The sequence below is a fragment of the Pan troglodytes genome, chromosome 14 (assembly GCF_028858775.2).
Source record: "Pan troglodytes isolate AG18354 chromosome 14, NHGRI_mPanTro3-v2.0_pri, whole genome shotgun sequence".
In the NCBI taxonomy this organism is placed as follows: Eukaryota; Metazoa; Chordata; class Mammalia; order Primates; family Hominidae; genus Pan; species Pan troglodytes.
Window position 1 is genome coordinate 54,159,213 of NC_072412.2, and position 24,503 is coordinate 54,183,715.

A 24,503-nucleotide genomic window follows, 5' to 3' on the forward strand; every position below is an offset into this window, starting at 1 on the left:
CTGAGATATTACTGCTTCTTGGCCCCTTTAGTAGAGATAGTTAGAATACATATTTATTTAAATTGTGACTGAATCTTACTGAATCCCCTGTTCCCAATTCAAAACCACAGAGTTTTTCCTTTAATGGAAAGGCGTCCTACATTCTTTAACTCAAATCAGTGATCCCTAGTCAGGAGTGGTTCTTGACTCATATTCAAGTTTTAATCATTTATTTCTTATTTTGCTCCTAAAGTGACCCAGTAAGGGAAAGCTGATGTGAAGGCTGAGTAGCTTTTACCGTGATCCCTTTTCCTAAGGAGCTTTCAACAGTTTCCATTCATTTTGCCTGACTCAGAAGGTACAATCTCTTATTTCTTTCAGTACCTTAGAAAGCAAACAAACAAAAACACCACTTTCCAAAATCCTGTGTATTTCACATATGTCTAAGGTTTTGAGGACAACCCAACCTATACAGCTTTCTCCAAGGATTGTAGAGGAGAGGGAACAGAGCAGAGAGGGGATGACTGCCTCGTGATCTTGTACAGTCCACTGCTTACTGTTTGAAGTCTTGAGACTAGGAGACTCATATTTCTGCTACCAGATAATTAAGATACAGCATCTTAATTATCCTTCTATCATCATGCAGATCAATGGTGTGCCATGTAAAATTTTTCTGAACTTAGCATTTTCACTGCTTCCAAAGGGCTGCACTATTTCATAAAAAGAAAACTGTGTTTCATAACAAAACGTTGCATAATTAAAGTGACTGTAACAATGACAAAAATGTGAATTTCCTCTTTCTCTTTCCTTTCTTTGAAGTCAAATGGGGAACCAAAATGGAATGTAAACGGAAGCTTTTTTGTCTTCCTTCTATCAAGCTTTGTTTGAGGTTCCAAATTCAATACACAGCTAGCACTGAGGAGGGTGTAGCAAATTTTCCAGCAGCTGCAGCCAGGATTAACTGTACTGCCTTCTTCCTTTGCCAAATCCATTCGTAAGACAAAACTGAAACAGGTCCTGAAGCTTTGTCATCTTTGAAATTGAGGCCCAACACACAGTGCAGAAAGTGCTGGACTTGAGAAAATCTGGGTTTGGGGCCAGTTTTTCCGCTTTAGTGCCAAGTGTCCTTGGGCAAAGCATTGGTTCCCTTTGAGGCTGTTTCCTTCCCTGTGAAACAAAAATAAAAGTCACGTTCTTGCTTACCTCATAAGGGCGTTTGAGGCTCAAATTAAATGTGATAATGTCAAAGAGCTTTGCAAACTCTAAAGAACTATGAATATAAAGTGTTATTAGAAGCTGTTGAAAGTAAATAATGGGGCAGCTTAATTCAAGTAATTTCAAATGCCTCAGGGTACAAAGAGCTGTGTGAGAGTCTTAGATATTTGCACTGCCCTGTGGTAATAAGAGAAGAGAGGGCGGGCTGAGATGGGGAAGGTAGCATGACTCCTCTTCCCCGGTAAAGGTGGGCTGGGGTTGGGGAGGGAGATATTGAAGTTGGGGAAGTCAGGAGACGTCACAGCAGTTTGTAGAATGCAATTATGATGATGAGATGGGATTTAGCTAACAGGAGAGAGAAGGATGGTAGGAACGGCCAAATGTGCTTCAGAAATAGCAGAAGTAGGGCAAAAGATGTGGCTCAGAAATAGCAATAAATACATAAATAAATAAATCAGAAATGAAGGCCAATAAATGTCGGAGGAGGAGGCCACACATATAGGGAGATCCTGGGGGGAAAGGAGTTTCCAGGCTTAGTGACAAAGGAGCCTGAAATGAGGATCCCAGGGTGTCAGCAGTTGATGTCCTGAGCCAGCAGTCTCCAGACACTCATTTGCATTTATCAGTGCCTACTATGTGCCAGGCACTAGAAAGAAGGCTCTGTTTTCAAACAAAATCTTACAAGAACCCCAATATGTAAAACAGAAAAATTTGACGCTGCTCTGTTGAAGCAAGGCCTGGGGGACTCAGAGACATTCAACTTTCCTCCGGATCCATTGGTAGCTCACAAAACATCTCTGCAGGGAGTGAGGCCTCTACTGAGAGACAGAGATAGTACCACTCAACCATGTTAACTCCAGCGCCTAGGACATGATAAGTGTTCAATATTTCCTGCGTGAATGAGTGCATGTACGCATGAATGAATGCACAAAATAGAGTGGGTGGTCTGCAGGAAAGAATTCAGATAAATGGGTGCAGTGGATTCCATAACTGCATAGTGAGGCTATAACTTAGCAACCATGAATAGTTAATACATAAAGGTTTCTCAATCTTCAGACATGGAATGGTGGGTGGGTCACCATGACTGGCTTGCCAGAGGCCGAGGGAGACACATTCGTGTGTGTCCAGCCACAGCAGCCAAAGTTAGAGAGCGTAAGACAAGACAGAACAAGAGAAAGCTTCTACTGACAATGTCTTGGTCGCTTCATTGCAAAAACAAAGCTAGTCCAGTGCTCTGCTCCTCTGTGGTGGGGCAGGCTGTCTTCAGAATCACAGAACACAAGAAAAACAGCTGACATTTATCATGTGCTACTTGCCAGGCACAGAAGCAGTCCTTTTATGTGTGGTGGGTAGAACAATGGCCCCCTAGAGACCTCTATACCCCAATCCCTGTAGTCTATAAATATTCTATGTTACGAGGCAATGGAGAAACTAAGATTGCTAACCAGCTGACTGTGAGGTGGGAAGAGTGTCCTGGATTATCCAGGTGGGCCCCATGTCATCACAGCATCCTTGCAGGTAACAGTGGCAGGCAGGCGGGTCACAGAAGGAGCTGAAAGGACAGGAGCACATGTTGGAGTGATGTGATGTGATGTGATTTGAGGACTTGACTGGTCACTGCAGTTTTTGAGATGGAAGAGGGCCACAGGCCAAAGCAATGCAGGCAGCCTCCAGGAGCTAGAAAAGCAAGGAAATAGATTCTCCCCTAGACCCTCCTGGCCCTGCTGATACCTTGATCTTAGCCCAGCAAAACCCAGTTCAGACTTCTGACCTCCAGAACTGGAAGATTAAAAAATTTGTGTTGTTTTTAGCTACTACATTTATGGTAATTTTTTTTACAGCAGCCATTGGAAATGAATACAGATGTTCTCACTCCACCTTCATGTGACAGCCCTAACAGTTGGGTACTTACTGTTGGTATCTTGCAGATGAGTAGAATGAGGCATAGAGAGTTTGGATCACTTGACCTAGTGGTGCAACAGGCGGCCAGACTCCACAGCCTGCTCTGTTTATCACACTGTCCCCTGGAGTGGCTTTACTTCCTCCTCCCCACAAATGAGAAAATGAGGCCCGAGAGATGTGTTCTGACCTGTCCCAGGTCACATGCAAGTTTGAGGAGACAAAGCTCAAACTATGCCCCAGGAGAATGATATAGACCAGTGCTTCACATACTTAAAGTCTCATCAGAATGCAGGTTCCAATTTAGCAGGTCTGTCTGAGATGGGCTCTAGGACCCTGTGTTTGTAAACAGCTCACAAGTGAGGTCTGGCCTCTGGGTCTGGAGCGGCTGTAGAAGCAGCTTCTGTTCTCTGCTTCGGGGCTCTGAGAATGTAGGGTCACTAGAAGAGGCTTGGGCTTCTAGTGGGATGAAGATGACGGGGCACTGGGAGGGAGAGAGGATGCTTGGAGACAGGGAGACACAGGCACCGACGGCCATGCGACAGTCCTGTGTGGAATGAAATTTAGGGAAAGGTCAGGGCTAACCAGAAGGATATAACTCTTTGTGCTGCCCAAGAGAAAGATGTCACTCATAAGTGATGATTATTTTTGTCATTTAAAAAGTCATTAAAAACACTCACATGTAATTCCAGCGCTTTGGGAGGCCAAGGCAGCAGGATCGCTTGAGCTCAGAAGTACAAGACCAGCCTGGGCAACATAGGGATACCTCATCTCTATTAAAAATTTAAAAAATTAGCTAGGCATGCGGGTGCATGCCTATAATCCCACCTACTCTAGAGGCTGAGGCAGGAGGATCATCTGAGCCTGGGGAGATGGAGGCTGCAGTGAGCTATGATTGTGCTACTGCACTCCAGGCTGAGTGACAGAGTGAGACCATAATTCAGAAAAAAAAAAAAAAAAAGAAAAGAAAAGTTATCCGAAGCTTGAAGCTTGAAGGCATGGGTCGGGCATGGTGAATAGCACAGACAGGTGGAGGACATTCTGTCTGCCACAGAGCCTAAAATATCTACACGAGATTGTGGGAGAAAACCCAACAGCCTTCATTTCCTGCCATGTGTTTTATGTAATTCTTTTATTTTATTTTTTATTTTTGAGAGAGACAGAAACAGATAGTGTGCTTGTTCTTCGAGAAGTGTCTCTAAAGTTTTGGCAGAATCAAAAGGCTAGTACCCCAGGCCCCTTCCTCTCCTGAGGCCCCACACCGCCCACTCCACAGACAGCAAACAGCCCCAGGAGGGTTGCTACTCTGTAACTGCGGTCATGGACCCCTGAGTCTTCATTTTAAAAGAATCCATGCGCCCCTCTGTTTATGTGTGGGGTGCTGGGAGAGTCTCTAACCTATTTCACTGAAACTGAATAATTTCCAGTTGTCTGTGGCTACCGCAGCTGCCTGCAGACTAGGAATGTTCTGGTTTCATTTTGAAACAACTCCCAGGCATGCAGGCAAGAAGTATCAACTTTCCTCTCAGATATGTGAACTCAGAGAGGAAGCCAATGTTTGGCTGACTGGTTTCTAGGAGTACAGAGTGAAAACGTTGCTTGTATTTATTTAAAATGGCTAAAAAATGAGAACTTTTAAAAAAAAATCATCTGTGGCACTATTCTTTTAAATCCAACAGCAGTTTTTATAGGGAATAATATGTAGATGGATAAATAAGTAGACAAATACTCTTTTTCATTATTTCATTAGGTCAATATGGAAAATGCTCAATAGGCCTTTTGAACATTTTAAAGGACTCCAAAGATGTTGGAGAAAATGGAACATTCATTCGTACTTTTTTAGATAGATAATAATGTAGATGCGTAGAGAAATATCCAGAAGGATATTCATCAAAATGTTAACAGTATTTGTCTCTGGATGACAGAATTTAGAGGTTTTTTTTTTCTCTTTCTTTTTTATACTTCTCTCTCTCTCTCTTTTTTTTTTTTTTTTTTTTTTTTGTGAGACAGAGTCTTGCTCTGTCACCCAGGCTGGGAGTACAGTGGTGTGATCTCGGCTCACTGCAATGTCTGCCTCCTGGGTTCAAGCAATTCTCTCTGCTTCAGCCTCCCAAGTAGCTGGGATTACAGGTGCCCGCCACCACACACAGCTAATTTTTGTATTTTTAGTAGAGACAGGGTTTCACCATGTTGGCCAGGCTGGTCTTGAACTCCTGACCTCAGGTGATCTCCCCACCTTGGCCTCCCAAAGTGCTGGGATTACAGGCATCAGCCACCATGTCTGGCCTATATTTCTTTTTTTTTTTTTTTTTTTTTAATATTTTTTTCCTGTACTCCCAGCACTTCAGGGGGCCGAGGCAGGAGGATTGCTTGAGCCCAGGAATTGGAGGCCAGGCTGGGCAACATGGCAGAGCCCTGTCTCTACACAAACAATACAAAAATTTGCCAGGCATGGTGGCATGTGCCTGTAGTCTCAGCCACTCAGGAGGCTGAGGTGGGAAGATCACTTGAGCCTGGGAGGTCAAGGCTGCAGTGAGCTGTGATTGTGGCACTTCACTCCAGCCTGGGTGATAGAATGAGACCCTGGGTCCAAAAAAAAAAAAAAAGTGTGTGTGTATTATATTATATACACATATTTCAGTAGCTTTTGGGGCACAAGTGGTTTTTGGTTATATGGATGAATTATATAGGGATGAATTCTGAGATTTAGTGCACCCCATACTTGGCACAATTGACCTTCCATGCTCCTTAATGTAGAGTTTGCAAAATGGAGCTTTAAGGTACTTCTAAAATAAGTTTTCTACTAACCATCCCAGCTTAGGGGTTCACCTCAAAGGGTAGTGGTAATTCTTCAGGAAAATAATGAAATATGTTGATCAGTTGCCTGGCTCAGTCAGCAAACACTGAGGTGCCTGTAAAGTCCAAGGAAGGTGTTTTGCTGGGTTCTGAAGAATAGCTTCTCTTTGCTTCCAGTCAGGTCCCAGGTGCGCAGTGTGACAGTTCTGCCTGCTGAGCACTTAGGTGAGGAGGACTCCGGCCATCAGGGGAACTTGAGGCTATGGGGTTTTCAGTTGTCAATCTAGAGTAGCGAAAAAACAAGCTTGAGGGTTACACGACCCTTGTTATCTGTGTCGTCTCGTTCAGGCCCAACACTTCCTGCTATTCTTTTCCACTATGGTCTTGTGTCATCATCTGCAAAATATGAATAAAAATACTTCCTCCCAGGAGTATTGTGAGGATTAAAGGAGACAATATGAATGGCACAAAGTAGGCCTCTAAAAATGTTTCTTCCTCCAAGAGCCCGAAGCAAACGGGATTTTCAAGAATAATTTCTGTTTGGCTATGGGATATGTTATGTTACCTTTCTGCCTTAAACTGATCCACCAGTTGATTTATATTTTACTTGGTCTACCAGTAATATTAACTTTTATTTCTTTTGAACATACAACTGATGATGGGAGAGGCAGATCCAAAGTGCTGTTTGTGGTAGTCTGTTGTGGTTACAATTCACAGAATGCATACATGCATGCACATAAAGGAGAAATGGCTGTGTTTAGAAAAAATGGTCATACATAAATAAGTTGATTACCTTGGTGATGGGAAACTAAGATTCAATGTCAGAAGAGACCTTTGGTGACTACTAGTAGCTTTTGAGGATCAGAAAAGTTAGATGGCTTTTCCTTTCTTTCTTGCCCTCTCCCATCACACACACATACACACTCACACTACATCCTTTGCCAGCAGGCAGGGAAAGCACTCCCAGGGTGATACTGATATGAATGTTCTTTCCTTGCCCCCAAATCACCCTGCTCAAGTCACATAGCTAAGGTCAGCTTTGGGGAGCCAGATGCCAGCCCTGTCCCTTCACTGTCCTCAAGCTCCTGGGATCCTCAGGGCAGAGGTGTACAATGGTTCCCATCATCGTGGAGGGACTGGCACATTTGCCTGTTTCCTGCCTGAGTACCAACTAGAGGAAGTGAAACTTACATGGCAGGGCCCTCACTTGCGCCAGCCCTTCTAAGGCCCTAGAACTAGGTTCTTATGGTTGTATGATTTCTGTAAAATTTGTAAGAAATATTTGAACAACCATCAGTTAAGACCCTGTTCTCTTCCACCCATTTCTGATGTCCCCCCATCATTCTTCCTCATTTGTCAGTGGCATTGTGTGTCCGTGCATTTCTAGGGAGTTGCGCGGGAGATTCATTTAGTTTGGGTTTAGTGGGATGTGTATATGTGTGTTGTAGCCTCTTCCAGGTAGAGTTAAGCTGTTGCTGGGAATACTCCTATTGCTCACTGTGTTGACTCAGTGGGAGCTGTGACAGGAAGGTGAAGGAGACAGAGGCCATGTCATGACATGACCTTAAGTAAAAGGAGAGTGGAGGATAAACAAGGTTTGAAATGTTTGAAGCTGGAAGATAGTCTATGGAGCATTCTTGCAATTGTCAGTAAGTAGAAAATTCAGTTGTCAAAGAAGACTAGTCAAAATACAAGTTCTTTCCTGTCAGGAATATACTGGAAAGTGCAGCATAGATGACTTTAATATACCATATGTATTTTTCTTTCCTATATTGATGAAATCACATGCCACAACATCTATCTCTGAGTTTATAGGCAAGTCTGAAGCAGTACTACAAAAGCAAGGTGTCTCTAGCAGTTTATGAATGAAAAAAGCAAAAGCTTGATAGACCTTATGGTCGTATGATTTCTGTAAAATCTGTAAGAAATATTTGAACAACCGTCAATTAAGACCCTGTTCTTTTCCACCCATTTCTGATTCCCCCCATCATTCTTCCTCATTTGTCAGTGGCATCATGTGTCCGTGCATTTCTAGGGAGTTGCGTGGGAGACTCATTTAGTTTGGGTTTAGTGGGATGTGTATATGTGTGTTGTAGCCTCTTCCAGGTAGAGTTAAGCTATTGCTGGGACTACTCCTATTGCTCACTGTGCTGACGGAGGTTGCAGTGAGCTGAGATTGTGCCACTGCACTCCACAAATAAGTCATTTAATCCTCAAACAAGGAAGCAGTTTCTTTTTTTTTTTTTTTTTGAGGTGGAGTCTTGCTCTGTCACCCAGGCTGGAGTGCAGTGGGGTGATCTTGGCTCACTGCAACCTCCGTCTCCTGGGTTCAAGCTATTCTCCTGCCTCAGCCTCCTGAGTAGCTGGGACTACAGGCACGTGCCACCATGCCTGGCTAATTTTTTGTATTTTTAGTAGAGATGGGGTTTCACCATGTTAGCCAGGATGATCTCAATCTCCTGACCTTGTGACCCACCTGCCTTGGCCTCCCAAAGTACTGGGATTACAGGCGTGAGCCACCATGCCAGGTCGAGATTTTTTTTGGAAAGTTTTCTTAAAAGCGTCTCCTTACCTCTGCTTCTAATACAGCTCTTTTATATTCTGGATTTGAAGTATGGTTGAAAGGTCTAGGCTTGATTGCCAAAAGAAATGCACAGTCAAGTTAGAGTGTACAAAACATAGGTCTCTCAGAAATTATGGCTGGCTCTCAGTTCCTGACAGTGAGGTCTCAAAAAAGGGGAAAGTGAGTTAGTCCTTCAAAAAGCATAGAGGAGGAGGTTGAAAGGGTTAGAAAGGTCAAGTTTCTTGGAAGCTTTGTGTGGGAATTCCATCACTTTTATCTTCAGAACCCAAGGCAATGATAGCAATGATGATGAAGATGATGATGATGGTGATAATAATGATGATGATGGTGCCCTGTACTTACAAAAAGGCTTTCATCTGTAGACTCAAAATACAACACAACCACTAATTAATTCCAAAGGCAAGGTAGGCAAATATCATTATCTTCAATTTACAGGCCAGGAATTTAACAAGGAAGAAATTAAGCCCTTTACCCAAGGTAATTTCAGAGTGAGTATCACAAATGAAGAGTTCCTGCCTCTTCTCTGTCCACATGTCACCTACAGGTAGCTACAGAAGGGCTTTCTTTTATTCCTTCAGAAGTTGTTTTGGAGCCAATATTTGTGGATGACATTGTGGGACTACAAAAGATGACAACAAAAAGCAGCACATGATTAAATATCAAAATGGAAGGTAAAGGGAAAAAGAATTCTGGACAAAAGAGAGAGCTGTGGAGCTTGAAGGGGGATTCAGAATTTGAATTTCTGGAGAACTATTATAAGAGGCCCTGAGCATCCTTGTACTCGAGCTCAGAATGTTCTTGCTGGTTTTTCCAAGAATGCAAGGGCTTGACTGCTTTTCACTTGAGCCCTTTCTCAGGTTATTTGCTGTGAATAACCTTGAGGGACGAGATAATATCTCCCCCCAACAAAGAGCAGGTTTCCTTACCACCAGCTGCGAAAGAGGTGGATTCCCCAAGCCTAGGTTCTTCTCCTGTAATACAACCTGTTGCATGGCAGCATTTATCTGAGCCCCATGTTGCCCTCTGGGACTTGGAAGCAAGGAAAACAGCTCAAACATAATGCTTATGCTGCTTGGTGACTGTAAATAGTAAGGCCCCTTGTCTCTGACCCAGGAGTCTCATGTCGTCTGACAACATCCATGATACAGTAACAGGCTAACTAATTAGCTTACAAGTAGGATGAAATCAAATCCCACAGCTGGCAGAAACAGCCTGAATAACGTTAGGTGCACCTGATCTGTGACACTTGTACCCCTCCTGTTATGACACTGAGCACCCTTTATTGTAATTGCTTATTTAATTCCTTTATTCCCCACCAGGCTGGAAGCTATGGGAAGAAAGGGCTATTGCATTTCCTTTGCCTAGAAAAGTGCTTGGCATATAGTAGGTTTTTCTCAAATATTTACAGAAGGAGTGAATACAGGGATATAGTCTGTTTAGGAGTACAGAATAAACCAGTTCCCCAGGAGGAAAGAGTTTTAAAAGGTAGGCAGAGTAACTGCCTTCATGTGTTCTCAAACATTCCACTCTCTCCTCTGGGGCAGAGCGAGCTCCTTGCTGCACTGACCCCTCCCTTCACAAACTTCACTGAATGCAGGGAGGAGACAGTAAAATGGTGCCACCTCTACTACACAATGATCTGGGTGGCTGCAGCATCTCTGTCTCACCATGATGTGATGGAGTTTCCCTGCCCCAACCTGCTTGTTTGAGTGTATGGTTCTGGTGTGGATGTTCGCTCAATTTCCACATCTCATGGGCATTGGTGGAAAGGAAATCAAGGCCATGCCAACAGAGGTCACCTTTGGTTTCCTGAGGTCCACAGGTGTGGATGAGAAACATCTGGCCAGGAAACCAGCCTGCCAGAATCCCCAGAGTGAAAACACTCAAGCAGAAGACAGGATGGCTCCTCAGCGTTACTCTGGCCAGTGATCAAATTCTCAGGGTTTGTGGAGCAATTAATTGCTTCATACACATGCTGGGCCACGTTCTTCAGAATGAGGCAGGTCACATCTCCGAATTCTTAACCCTTTTGGAATCCAGGCGCTCACCACTACTGGTGGGAATAACACATCTTCTTCTGAAGGAAGGAACCAGTTGTTCTTAGTGGGAGAAGAGAGCCGTGGGACCGATTTGACTTTTCTCCCAGAGAGCAGGTTCTCCATTTGCCTATTGGGAAAGAGAGGTGGACACAGGTCAAAGATATCACGTCATCTCCTCTCACCTTTCCTTCTCCCTTCCCTTCCTCCTTCTGAGACACAAACGGAAATAGTATATTAGCTATGACCATGAATATTGTATTTACTAGTGATTTTTACTTATAAGAGTGATCCAAGAGGATGTAATATCCTTTTATTTCTTTCAAAGCTCTTCATGGGAGTTAACCTAAAGGAAGAAGCTGAGGCACAAAATACAATTTTAAGGAGTTAACTTGAGTCACAGCGAGGACAGCGGCCCAGGAAACACTTCCAAGTTGTCTTGGGAAGTGCTCCCTTATGTATTTGCACAGGCAGGGTCTTTTTTTTTTTTTTTTTTGGTTTGTTTTTTGAGTCAGGGTCTCACGCCATCACCCAGGCTGGAGTGCAGTGGCACAATCATGGCTCACTGCAGCCTTGGCCTGCTGGCCTCAAGCAACCCTCCCGTCTCAGCCTCCCAAGTAGCTGGGATTACAGGTACATGCCACCATGCCTGGCTAATTTTTAAATTTTTCATAGAGACAAGGTCTCCCTATATTGCCCAGGCTGGTCTTGAACTTCCGGGCTCAAGTGATCCTCTTGCCTCAGCCTCTCAAAATACTGGAATTACAGGCATGAGCCCTGACACCCGACCACAAGCAGGTTTCTAAAGGCAAAAGGGAACAAGGAATAGGCTGATACAAAGTTGTTTGGCAGGAATTCTCACTGGCTTAAAGAAGTAATATTGATTCGTGATTGGCTATACCTTGTTGAGCTATAGGGTAAGAGCTATGGTATCTAGCATATGGCATTGTTAGGTTAATGTATGGCCACTTGGTGTCAGTCAGTCTTGAGCCCACATAGCAAGTGGCTTCAAGAGGTGATTACTTAGCTCAAGGCGGGGAGTGAGACATAATTGCTGTCACATTTCAATGCCTCTTTGGGCCTGATAATTTAAAATGGCTCACATTCTTCGGATAAAGTTTCTTTTCTTTCTCAATGAGATTTTGTGTTTTTTTGTTTTTAACTCAACAAGCGTGTATTGAGCCTGTCCAGGGCCAGTCTGGGCCAGTCCAGAGAGTGAGAATAGCAGTCAGTAGGTTAAGAACACAGGTTTCTAGTTCAACAGATCTTGACTCAGTCCCATCCTATCTTATTAGCGGTGGGACCTTTGCAGCTCCATGGGAGGATACTGGGGGAAGCCACTGTATTCCTCCCCTGCCTGTCTCCAGGCTTAGCAGCAGCCAGAGAGCCTGTTCTCTGAAAATGCTGCCTGCCACACTTGTTCCTGATGCTGGGATCCCTTTACAGGAAGCATAACCCTTTATTTTAGTTCAAATTAAACAAATACTCAAATGCCCTGGTGGAAGCAGTTAACACCCGCAAGTTAAAACTTGCCTGAAGACAATTTCTGCAGCCAGAAATAACTTGCAGACACTTAGCTGGGGGTAGGAGCTGAACACCACAGGGAGGAGACACGAAGTTGGAAAAGAGGAATTGAGAGCCTCAGAGTCAAAATTCATTACTTCATGCTTTTTCTTTCAACCTGATCTCCCTTCCCTTTCTTATTTTTGAGAGAAAGTTTCAATTCCTGTTACAGCTGAATTCACCAGGAAGTATGGGTAATTTGTCTCCGTACTTAACCAGCGCTTTAAGTGTAAAATTTTGGCCATTTATTTAAGGCCTGGAAAGAATTTACTAACTATAAGAAAATCATGTGACTTTCTTAGTGTAATGGCATCAGAAGATTTCTGGGGGCCAAAGAGCACCGTAACCAGGTGTAGCTGGAGTCAGGCCATTTTGTGTCAGCCAGTGCCAAAGTCCTTCCAGGTGGTGGCTGCTCTTTCTAAGGACTATTTGAACTTGGAGCAATCTGATCAAGGCAGGTTTTAGAGTTTCAGGAATGCTGGTGAGCCATGTCTTGCATGTTTAACCCAAAGCTTCCCTGGAGTTGGAGACTGCACTACTTTTCATCCATCATACACTTTTTGGGCACTCGCTTGTTGGTGCTGGGCACTGTGTTAGACTCCAGAAAGAAAGATAATTGTTTAGTAAAGGAAAAAAAAATGCTGTTTCTGCCCTGGAAAAATGTGCCTGACACAGAGGCCTTTTGTATTTCTGTTCTGGTCAAATAGCAACTCTCTCCTCAAGGCCATAAATGCTGAAGCTTAGACCTAGTATTTGATAGCACAACAGGGTGACTATAGTCAATAATAATTTAATTGTACATTTAAAAATACCTAAAAGAGTATAGTTGGATGGTTTGTAACCCAAAGGATAAATGCTTGAGGGGATGGATACCCTACTTTCCATGATGTGATTATTATGCATTGCATGCCTGTACCCAAATATCTCATGTATCCCACAAATATATAGACCTACTATGTGCCCACAAAAATTAAAAATTAAGAATTAAAAAAAAAATACCACAAGACAGGAGAGGTAAGTTAGCCTAGAGAGAGCTTGTTAAAAAAAAAAAAAAAAAAAAAATCCTTTCTTTACAGTTGAATAATATTTTAGCAATGCTGCCCTCTGCAGAGCAAAACTAGGATCGCAACTCTAGGTGGTTAAACGAACTTCCCAACACTGGTTAATTTGAAGAGAACTGGAAGATTCAATGGTCTTCCAGAGTTTTCTCACATACCCCCCTAAAATAATTGTGAATAATCATGTGCCTCCTTGCGTGTTTTTAAGTTGACATCTAAATTTGCCTTATCACCTTAATAGTTGCAAAGGATGTTCTTTCCCACACATTTTCTGAGCTTTAAATAGTTGCAGATTGAGCGTATCCAGTTTAGTTTATGAAAAACACCATCTGTATCACCTGGTGGGCAAAGCCAGCCCTCATTGTCAGACCAATCAGCTAACTTTGAATTACTTTCTGACAGAAAAATAGTTTGCTCGACTGTATTAATCACACTGCTGATAAAGACTTATCCGAGACTGGGTAATTCTTAAAAAAAAGGAGGTTTAATGGACTCACAGTTCCATGTGGCTGGAGAGGCCTCATAATCATGGTGGAAGATGAAGGAAGAGCGATGGGACGTCTTACATGGCAGCAGGCAAGAGAGAAAGAGAGCCAAGCGAAAGGGGAAACTCCTATAAAAGCATCAAATGTTGTTTGATGAAAAGACTTTGAAATTCATTGTTGAAAAGACTTATTCTGTTCAACATTGTTGAAAAGTTGTTTGAAAAGACTTATTCATTACCATGAGAACAGTATGTGGGAAACCTCCCCCATGACTCAAGGATCTCCCACTGGCACCTTCCCACAACACGTGGGAATTATGGAAGCTACAATTCAAGATGAGATTTGGGTGGAGACACAGCCAAACCATATCATTCACTGACTTAAATTCAACAGAACTGTGCTTTGGAGGACATCGTTGCGCTGCTGACTTCTAACACTGAGGCAGGTGACTAGATAGAGCTGGCGCAGGTGACCCAGGCATTGCTCCTTTAGGGGTGCCTTCTGAGAAAGCAAAAGGAGTTTTACTTTCATGGGACTCTCCTGTCTTAGCTCTAAATTTTCTTATTGTCCCATTGTTTGGTGCAAGTTCTTTTTTTTTTTTTGAGATGGAGTTTCGCTTTTGTTGCCCAGGCTGGAGTGCAATGACATGATGTTGGCTCACCGCAACCTCCGCCTCCCAGGTTCAAGTGATTCTCCTGCCTCAGCCTCCTGAGTAGCTGGGATTACGGGCATGTGCCACCATGCCTGGCTAATTTTGTGTTTTTAGTAGAGACTGGGTTTCTCCATGTTGGTCAGGCTGGTCTCGAACTCCCGACATCAGGTGATCTTCCCGCCTCGGCCTCCCAAAGTGCTGGGATTACCAGGACGGTGTATTATAAGCTTCAGGATGGTAAAAGGTGTATGTCTTCTCTTGTAAACAGAGAGAAGGGAGATTGTGAAAGGTACAAGAGGCAAGGGAGCAGCCCACTGAGCTACTCCAGGAATTTCCCTGACAATCAGTTTTAAGGAGGACATGCAGAAGTTGAAGATGTGGAACACACATCCCATCTAAGGGGTGACATCCTTCAGTTTGTGGACAGCTGGTCTAATTCACTGGAGGAGGAACACAGCTCCCCTGGGGCCATGCTCTGGCCACAGAACAGTGTGCAAGAGGTCATTTATGTTCAGGTAGCTTTTCTTATCTCTCCACTCTTGCTCTGGTCTTTAACAGCTTTCCTTCAGGGGCACGTAGAGGGCATGGCTGTGATATGCCTGTGTCATGCTTTTTAAAGAGTAGTCCTCCTGGAAAATAACTCATCCTTCTCTAGGTCTGGAAGATGACTTTGGCCTCCAGGAGCTGTCTAGCAAAAGCTGAATGCCAGTTTACAGCAGCTGTCTGTTCATACAGACAGGTCAAGAGGTTTCCTGTCTGGTGGGTGGCTGGACAAAGTGCCCAGGGTGGACGAAGATAGTTATACCATAGGGCCTGAGTGAGAGGGACACACTAAGATGATTCACTGTCTGCTGAGGAGCACCTTGAAAGTCAGACCAGGATATTTCAGGTCCTACACCACCTGACCACTGCCCGTTGATAGAACCTGCTTCCCCCTTTGCACCATATCTGACTTGCCTTGACTTTCACCTTTGTAAAAATGGGAATCTTTTTAAAGCTATAATACTATTTCCTGATTACTGCTTTCTCTTCACTCCTCTAACATTCTGTACCTTTTTTTTTTTTGAAACCGAGTCTCCCTCTGTTGCCCAGGCTGGAGTGCAGTGGCATGATCTCAGCTCATTGCAACCTCTGCCTCCTGGATTCAAGTGATTCTCCTGCCTCAGACTCCCAAGTAACTTGCATTACAGGCTCATGCCACCACCTCGGCTGATTTTTTGTATTTTTAGTAGAGATGGGGTTTCACCATGTTGGCTAGGCTCGACTTGAACTCCCGACCTCAAGCGATCCACTCACCTTAGCCTCCCAAAGTGCTGGGATTACAGCTGAGAGCCACCTCACCTAGCCAACATTCTGTACTTTTTAAGGGCATGTCTTGTGTTTTGCCTTGTGTTATAATTCTTTAACTGCATGTCTCAAGGCCCTTTGAAGAGAGAGACTCAATTCCATCTCTATACTTCCCAGCTGTCTAGCTCAATATCTGGTACAGGGCAGGTACTCAGAAATTGCTATCCTATTTCTTCAGATCAAAGCAGGCACTTCTTCTCTCCACACGTCTAAAGAACAACAGGTTGGGTTCTAAAACCTGATAGCTTCTTCTGGAGCTCCAGCAACAGGCATCCATGAGGGCGAGGGAATTGTGATTGTGATCAGGGAATTTGTCATGGATTGATGACCAAGTGTGGAAAAACTCAAACTGTTTGTCCTCTGCTCTCATACCCGAACAATTAGCACAGAAGACACCTGTGACCACATGTGTGGGATGTCTCCCCACCAGCAAGCAAGCAATCAATAAGTTCTGGAGGGGACACCAGCTGGGTATCCTCTGGCCCAGTTTGATTCCAACCTGTCTACCTGGAGATAATGTCAGATCCCACAGGCTGAGGGCTCAGTCCCCAAGATTGCCCCCACCTCTAACTTCTGATGCCAATTGCAAGCTCCAGGTTATTTTGCCAGTGTTTCTGACCTACTGGCTACAAATTGGGGTTCTCACAAGCCTTTCCTTCGCTTCAATCAGTTTGCTAGAGCAGTTCAGAGAAATACAATTACTGGTTTATGATAAAGGACATTACAAAGGATACAGATGAAGAGACGCATAGGGCAAGATATGGGGGAAGAGCGTGAAGCTTCCATGACCTCCCAGGAGCCTTCAGGAACCTCCATGAGTTTAGCTATCTGGAAGCTCTCATAACACTGTCCTTTTGAGTTTTTATAGAGGCTTTATCATGTGGGCATGATTGATAAAACCACTGGCTATTGGTGATCAACTTAAACTTTGGCCCCTCTCCCCTCCCTGGAGGTAGGGTTTGGGGCTGAAAGTCCCCATCTTCTAGTCCTGCCTTGATCTTTCTGGTGACCAGCCCCCATACTGAAGCTATCTAGGGGCTGCTGGCCACCAGTCAGGTGGGTGGCACACAGAAGGACACATATCACTGAAGATTCCAAGAATTTTTGGAGTTGTATTTCAGGAAATGGGTAGGAAGACCAAACATACATTTTACAATATCACAATGGCATACCTTCAGATAGCATTTCGAAGGTGCTGCCTGGTGCTTAAAGGTCAGTAGACCCGAGTTCAGTGACGACCTTGGTGTGCTAGGCATCCAGGGGAAAACAGGAAGCCCAACCTGAGTTCATGGATTTTTTTTTCCCTTTCATAGGAGAGACTGTGCTCAAGATCCAGATTCATTTGTTGATTCTCGTAGCTTTAAAAACATGCCAAGTGCCCACAGGTCTTTGGGAATCTTTCCAAATTTTATCAAAGACACAGATGCATAATAAAATAAACAGAAATTAAACTTTATCCTAACCTCCAAAGTATACAACTCCCAACTAAATGTGTAGCTTTGATTTAAATGATGGGTTATGTACCATCACTTAATGGGGACAGGATAAGTGAGAAGTATTTTGGTGCAAAAGTAATTGCGGTTCTTGCCATTACTTTTAATGGAAAAAAACTGCAATTACTTTTCCATCAACCTAACAGGACAAGGGATGAAAAAGTTCTACCTAAAGCATATCTAAATTGATAGGGACTAAGTTCATTTGGATAATCATAAATCTGCAAATAAATAGGAGGGTAGTTGGAAGGATTCTGCAGTGTGAGGGTTTTCCAAAGCAAACCAGCTGAGCTGGACCAAAGAACTGAGAAAACAGGGACTGTGTAAATTGTTTTATTACTCAATGCATAAAGAATTATGCCTCTGGAAAAGTGTGGTTTCATTCTGTACTAAAAAGATGAAAGTCTTGGCTATCAGTTGGGAAGGCAAGTTCTTGAATGGAAATATGTCCTAAGGTAGATGGCCCAACATGATGGTTTCTTGCCTGGGAGCTTCTTGTTCCTAGTGCTGCTGTTACATAACTGAGTGACTTTGGCTGAAGATCTGTTCCTTTTCTTCTTTTTCCAGATATAGGGTCTTGCTCTGTTGCCCAGGCTGGAGTGCAGTGGTACAGTCTTGGTTCACTGCAGCCTCTACCTCCTTGGCACAAGCAACTCTCCCAACTCAGCTTCCTGAGAAGTTGAGACTATAGGCGCTTGCCACCACACAGGATAATTGTTTTTTTTTTTTTTTTTTTTTTTTTTTGAGACCAAGTCTCGCTCCATCATTCAGGCTGGAGTGCAGTGATGCGATCTTGGCTCACTGCAACCTCCATCTCCCGGGTTCCAGCAATTCTCATGCCTTAGCCTTCCAAGTAGCTGGGATTATAGGTCTGTGCCACCATGTCCAGCTAATTTTTGTAATTTTGAGTAGAGACAGAATTTCACCATCATGGCCAGGCTTTTCTCAAACTCCTAGCCTCAAGTGACCCACCCACGTTGGCCTCCCAAAGTGCTGGGATTAGAGGCGTGAGCCACTGCGCCTGGCCAATCTGTTCATTTTTATACTTAAAAATTGAACATGGCCAATGAGTCCAGATAGGAACACTTTGGATTGCTAATTCATTTTATGAAATAGTTGCTCATTCTTTAGATGCTAAAATTTATAGAATTCCTCCACTGCCTCTCACTCAACCTGCCATTTTCCATTGAGCACTTTCTCTGGGCTCTGCACACCTGGCACTTGAAAAAGTCTCTGGGTATTTGGCAGCCAGCATGTTCTCATGGAGACCAGTTCTACTCTGAGAGAGTTTTCCAATCTGGCTGTAAATTGGGGTTAGCGAGGGCAGCCTCTATCCTGCTAAGAAACAAAGCCAGCCTTTTATAGAGCCAAGAAGCTGGCTCTTTACCGCATGTTTTTTTCAACATCCTCTATAAAAAACCCTTTGTGGTGTTTGTTGGATGACCTCTCACTGACCTTTCTCTTGTGTTCTAAATGCCATTCTCATGCCAAACTCCATGAGAGTTATTGTTTTCCATCTTTTTTTCTGCATTATTAGGGTTATCAGACTTAGCAAATAAAAATATAAGATGCTGAGTTAAATTTGAATTTCATATAAATAATGAATAATCTTTAATATATAAGACTTGGAACATACTTGGATTTAAAAATTAATTATTTATCTGAAATTGAAATATGACTGGGTGTCCTGTGTTTCACCTGGCAACTCTATACAGGGATTCAAATGTCCTAATTTTCATACCTTACTGAAATGTTTGTTTCATCTGTTTATCCCTCATCTCAGGAAATACTGCTACACAACCTTGAACTACCTCACACATCGAAAAAGAACACGTACTCTTTCTCTACCAAAAGTGAATTTATCAGTTACACATACAAGGTACACTTTTCCTTAATGACTGAGGTTTGTCTATTTTCTCTCTCTCTTTTTTTTTTTTTGATGTTTGTAACTATTGCCTTTCAGCTTTCACCTTTTTATTTCCATCTCTGTCACCACTTGCCTCACTTTCTTAAATTAAAAAAACCAAAAATCCCTTTATTTCAACCATGGAACATGCAGGAAGACCAGCAGTTCTCAAATCCTTTGGTTATATGGGTTAGGGAATCCCATGAGTTCTGAATCTAGTGATAGAACAATCACATTGTACCTACTCTTTCGTTACTAAGTAGCGCTTTTATGAATTAAAGATGATACTTAAATTTTGGGTTAAACTTTTGGAGGAAACCCCTTATTTTACTTTTGAAAATTAACATAGTCATCTGGGGGCGTGAAGGGGAGCACAGCAGCAACAACGGAAGGCTTCAGTGTTCACTTCTGGAGGCTCCCGTCTTGACTGCTGCCACAACCAAGTTTTCCTGCCAAGTGCTTACACCCACAGAAAGGATGTGGCCCCTCCTCGGAGTTGGGCTAACGTCCAGCCTCTGTCTACAGCGGTCTGTGTTGGAGCCTGCTGATGGGCTCCAGGTTATCTGGTCTAACAGGAGCTGATGCTATGCTCAGGGAAGCAACAGGGAATGAATGATAAAGAGGAAACAGAGCTGCCAGGATGAGTGATTGTCAAAGGTGGATGCTTTCCTGATTAGCTGCAGGGGAGACACGACAGGAAGGTCTAATCACAGGAGATCATTTGTACCATCAGAGATTAGCATATTTGGGGTGAGGAAGGTAAGCATGTTTTGACTTTTTAGATGAAATGAGGTGCTAACAACTTGGCCACAAGGTTTAGAAACAATCACAGGAAACCAACTAGGAAGTGAAAATTGGTAGGTATTTTGAGCACTAACATAAAGGATGGAAGAAGCAGAGATACCCAGAAGTCCTGGAAGCAGGCTAGGCAGGATGAACATTTTAGAAATGCTTAAGAACAGGCTAATCTGAGGCCAGGCACAGTGGCTCACACCAGTAATCCCAGCACTTTGAGAGGCTGACGTGGGAGGATCTCTTGAGTCCAAACGTTCAAGACCAGCCTGGACAACATGGTGAGACCCCCCCATCCCTAAAAAACTAAAAAGTGAAAAATTAGCCAGGCATGGTGGTATGTGCCTGTAGTCCCAGCTACTTGGGAGGCTAAGGTGGGAGGATTGCTTGAGCCCGGAAGGCTGAGACTGCAGTGAGCCATAATTGTGCCACTCACTTGCCCTGAGTGACAGAACAAGACTTTTTCTTAAAAAAAAGAGAAAAAAGGCTGGGTGTGGTGGGATTACACCTGTAATCCCAGCACTTTGGGAGGCCAAGGCAGGTGGATCTCCTGAGGTCAGGAGTTCAAGACTAGCCTGGCCAACATGGTGAGATCCTGTCTCTATTAAAAATACAAAAAATTAGCCTGGCGCAGTGGTGGATGCCTGTAATCCCAGCTACACGGGAGGCTGAGGCAGGAGAATTGCTTGAACCTGGGAGGTGGAGGTTGCAGTGAACTGAGATCATGCCATTGCACTCCAGCCTAGGCAACAAGAGCAAAACTCCATCTCAAAAATAAAATAAAATAAAATAAAATTAAGAAAAAGAACAGGATATCTGTTATACAAATTACCCCAGATTGCTGAAACCACCTTTGCAAAAATTATAGCAGTGAGAAAATTATGACAGTCAAAGAGACCTTCTCTAACCAATTCCATCTTGCCTTTAACCTTCAAATTAACCTTGGTCATTCTGGAGCATGGGCCAAGCTAACTTTTGGATAAATTTAGTTTCTGGTTTAACCTTAAGGCAAGGATTATAATAGGCCTTCCCAAAACTAAACTACTTTTGTAAAACTAATGAAAGGTCACAAGGTTAGGAAGGTTAGGATTATTAGAGGGGCTTGAATTCTGCTAAGATGCAGGCATAGTTAAATGATTACCAGTCATTGTTCTGGAAGTTACAAGATTTGTAATTTCCTCCATTACTCCTGTAAGTAACATCACTATTGTAGAACCTAAAATTGGCCTTTCGAGATGTCTTTTCAGATTTTCATTTCTGACAACCAGATGACTCCACCTGGACCCATGTCCCTTACCCAGACGCTGACTCAGCGCATGAGGACTATTTTCTATGACCCTATGATTGCATCCCCAACAAATCAGCAGCACCCCTTCCCTAGCCCCCTGCCCACCAAACTATTGTTAAAAAACTGTAGCCTCTGGATTTTCAGGGAGGCTGGTTTGAGTAGTAATAAAACTCTGGTCTTCCATTTAGCTAACTCCTCTTTCTCTATTGCAATTCCCCTGTCTTGATAAATCAGCTGTATCTGGGCAGTGGGCAAGATGAGCCCATTGGGTGGTTACATTGCTTAGACACAAGAGAGAGGATGCCCCTGGCAGGATCAGGTCTGAACTACCCACTCCGACATTTGAAGTGCCCATCATCAGGCCCAAGCCACATCTCCCCAGTCTGTCCCTTAGCCTCTCTTACTTGCTGAGGGGTAGTGTCAGTCAGGAGAGGCAGGGGCATAGAATCTGACTTTTTGCTGGTGCCTCTTCTGTGACACCAGCCACCTTCTGTAGAACACACCCAGCCAGGCAGCCTGGCTTCTTTGTGTCACTAGGCCACTTGTGATGCTTTCCTTCCATCCCTCTATTTGGAAAGGCCCCTCCTTTCCAGTTCTCTCTGCATAACCCCCACTTCACCCCATCTGGTCTGCTGGCACCCAAGCCTCTATTCTTGTCAGCTCCAGTGGGCAGATGGGTAAGTATGGAGGGGCACTTCCCCAATGAGCTTTGTAGTCATTTAACTTTAATAGGCTCATTGACCGATGCACACAGCAAGTCATTACACTGAGACACTGGGTTGCAGCTGAGAAAGAGGTTTAATCATAGGGTCACCGAAAGAGGAGATGGGAGGGAAACTCAAATTCATCTCCTGGCCAGGTGCAGTGGCTCACACCTGTAATCCCAGCACTTTGGGAGGCCTAGGTGGGCAGATCATGAGGTCAGGAGATCGAGACCATCCTGGCCAACATGGTGAAACCCCACCTACTAAAAATACAAAAATTAGCTAGGCATGGTGGTGCATGCCGGTAATCTCAGCTACTCAGGAGGCTGAGGCAGGAGAATTGCTTGAACCAAGGAGTCGGAGGTTGCAGTGAGCCGAGATTGCACCACTGCACTCCAGCCTGGCGACAGTGGGAGACTCCATCTCAAAACAAAACAAAAAAAAGTATGTCCCTGAGGAATTTGGGGTTAGAGTTTTTAAGGGTTTTGGAGGGGGTCAAAGGGTGGAGAGTGTTGATTGGTTGAAGAGTGCAGGGTGTAGTCACAGGACAGGGAGATGAAAGCAGTTGTGCTCTCATGCTCATCCTGTTTCTCTGTGGGGGCTTTCAAACTGGTTGCTGGAATTTAGGGGCTGAAAAACATCTTAAGCAATCCTTAAATAAAAGTCTAATGATTCTAATGTCAGGGATCCTATTTATAGTAACAATGTGGATGCAAATCAATTTTTAAATAGTCTTTTGACCTAACATCAGAAATCCTATCTCTATGAACAATGGGGATGCAAATAGTAAGGATCTAGTGACTTTTAGCAAAAAGGAATTGGGCCAAAGTGCGGCCTGATTAATGATTAATTATAACTATACTTCTGTCTGGAACCCAGCATGCCATTCTTGTCAACCCTGTGCAGATATTTTTTTCTGCACTTTTTCCCACTAGCATATCATTTAATCTTCCTGGGGTGACCATTGTGGGTAAGTTATACTTTAGACTAGGGATGGTGCATATTATTTCTCTGCAGTTGGTTTCTGCTTCCTGCAGTGTTCTGGGTCCAAATCTGGAGAGTGTCCTGTTATGAACTCCGTGTTTGTGTCACAATCCCCGCCCTGCAAATTTATATATTGAAACCCAGGAGTTAATTAGTTCTTGAGGGTGGAGAGCTAATGATGGGATTTGTCCCCTTATAAGAAGAGACAGGAGAGAGCTTGCTTCCTCTCTCTGCCAGGTGAAGACACAAGAAGGCAGAAAGAATGCCCTCACCAAGAACCTGGCCATGCTGGTACCCTGATCTTGGACTTCCAGCTCCAGAACTGAGAAAGAAATGTTTGTTGTTTAACCCACCCAGGCTATGGTATTTTTATCACGGCAGCCTGAGCTAAGACACGCCCACACCCCACCCTACTTGTATTAGTCTGTTCTTAGACTGCTATAAATATACTACTCAAGACTGGGTAATTTATAAAGGAAAGAGGTTTAATTGACTCACAGTTCTGCATGGCTAGGGAGTCCTCAGGAAACTTACAATCATGGCAGAAGGCAAAGGGTAAGCAAGCTTGGACCTTCCCACATGGCAGCAGGAGAGAGTGAGCATGTGTGAAGGAAGCAAAAGGGGAAGAGCCCCTTGTAAAACCATCAGATCTCGTGAGAACTCACTATCATGAGAACAGCATGGGAAAAACTGCCCCCATGATCCAATCACCTCCCACTGGGCCCTCCCTTGACACGTGGGGATTATGGGGATTACAAATCAAGATGTGATTTCAGTGGGGACACAGCCAAACCATATTGCCACTGTAGAGGTTCTCTGTCTCACCTCTTGCCCTCAGCTGGCGAGGTGGCCAGTGTGTGTGGTGATTCTTAGTCTGTGGGGGATGAGGGGCTGCTGAGGAATGAGTAAAGAAAGAAGAAGCAAAATCAGACTTTAGTGGCAGCTTGACTTGACCCTGGAATTCAGAGTACCATTCATTCCTCAGTGGGATGTTGCTTTGGGCAGCTGAATTTTGCTTAGGGACAAATGCCCTTTCCCTCCAGCCTGAGAGTCATGTCCCCTCAGTGCCTGGCCCGTGACACCTGTTTTGGCCTCTCTGTTGCCTCATGTTGGTAAATGTTGTTTCTATGTTTGCCTTTACCTATGAGTGTGTGTGCACACCTGTTTAGGTGACATGTCTGTGAGTCTGATGGCTTTGTCCTGGCCACCTGGCTGAGAGGTCACCATGTCTCCTTGGGCAGCTCCTCAGGGCTGGTGGCCCTCAAACTGCCTAAGACACACCCGAAGGAAAGTCCCTTGGAAAACTTTGTTTGGGAGTGTCAATGAAAAGGCCAAACTCCATAAAATATTTAAAGAGGTTTACTCTGAGCCAAAAAATGAGCAACCATAGCCTGAGGCACAGTCTCAAAGGTTTTGAAAACATGCGCCCAACATGGTCAGGCTATAGCTTTGTAGCAGGACGAGCCACAGACAAAACCTCTCAGACAGCGAGTTGTAGAAGGAAGGGCTTTATTCAGCTGGGAGTATCAGCAAGCTACTGCCTTAAAATCCGAGCTCCCCGAATGCACAATTTCTGTCCCTTTTAAGGGCTCACAACACTAAAGATTTCACATGAAAGGGTCATGATTGATTTGAGCAAGCAGGCTGTACGTGACAGGGGCTGCATGCACTGGTGGTCAGAGAGAAACAGAACAGGGCAGGGAGTTTCACAATGTTCTTCTA

At 43.9% G+C, this 24,503-nt stretch overlaps 1 long non-coding RNA gene across 1 annotated transcript; it reads right to left on the reverse strand.

The window, feature by feature from the left end:
- Positions 1-392: 392 nt before the first annotated feature.
- On the reverse strand, positions 393-23,392 carry LOC129136729 (uncharacterized). The gene is made up of 4 exons (XR_010150763.1): positions 23,280-23,392; positions 5,902-6,172; positions 3,107-3,640; positions 393-1,146 (listed from the first exon to the last, which is right to left on the reverse strand). It is a non-coding gene; the product is annotated as an uncharacterized LOC129136729 (long non-coding RNA).
- Positions 23,393-24,503: the final 1,111 nt, after the last annotated feature.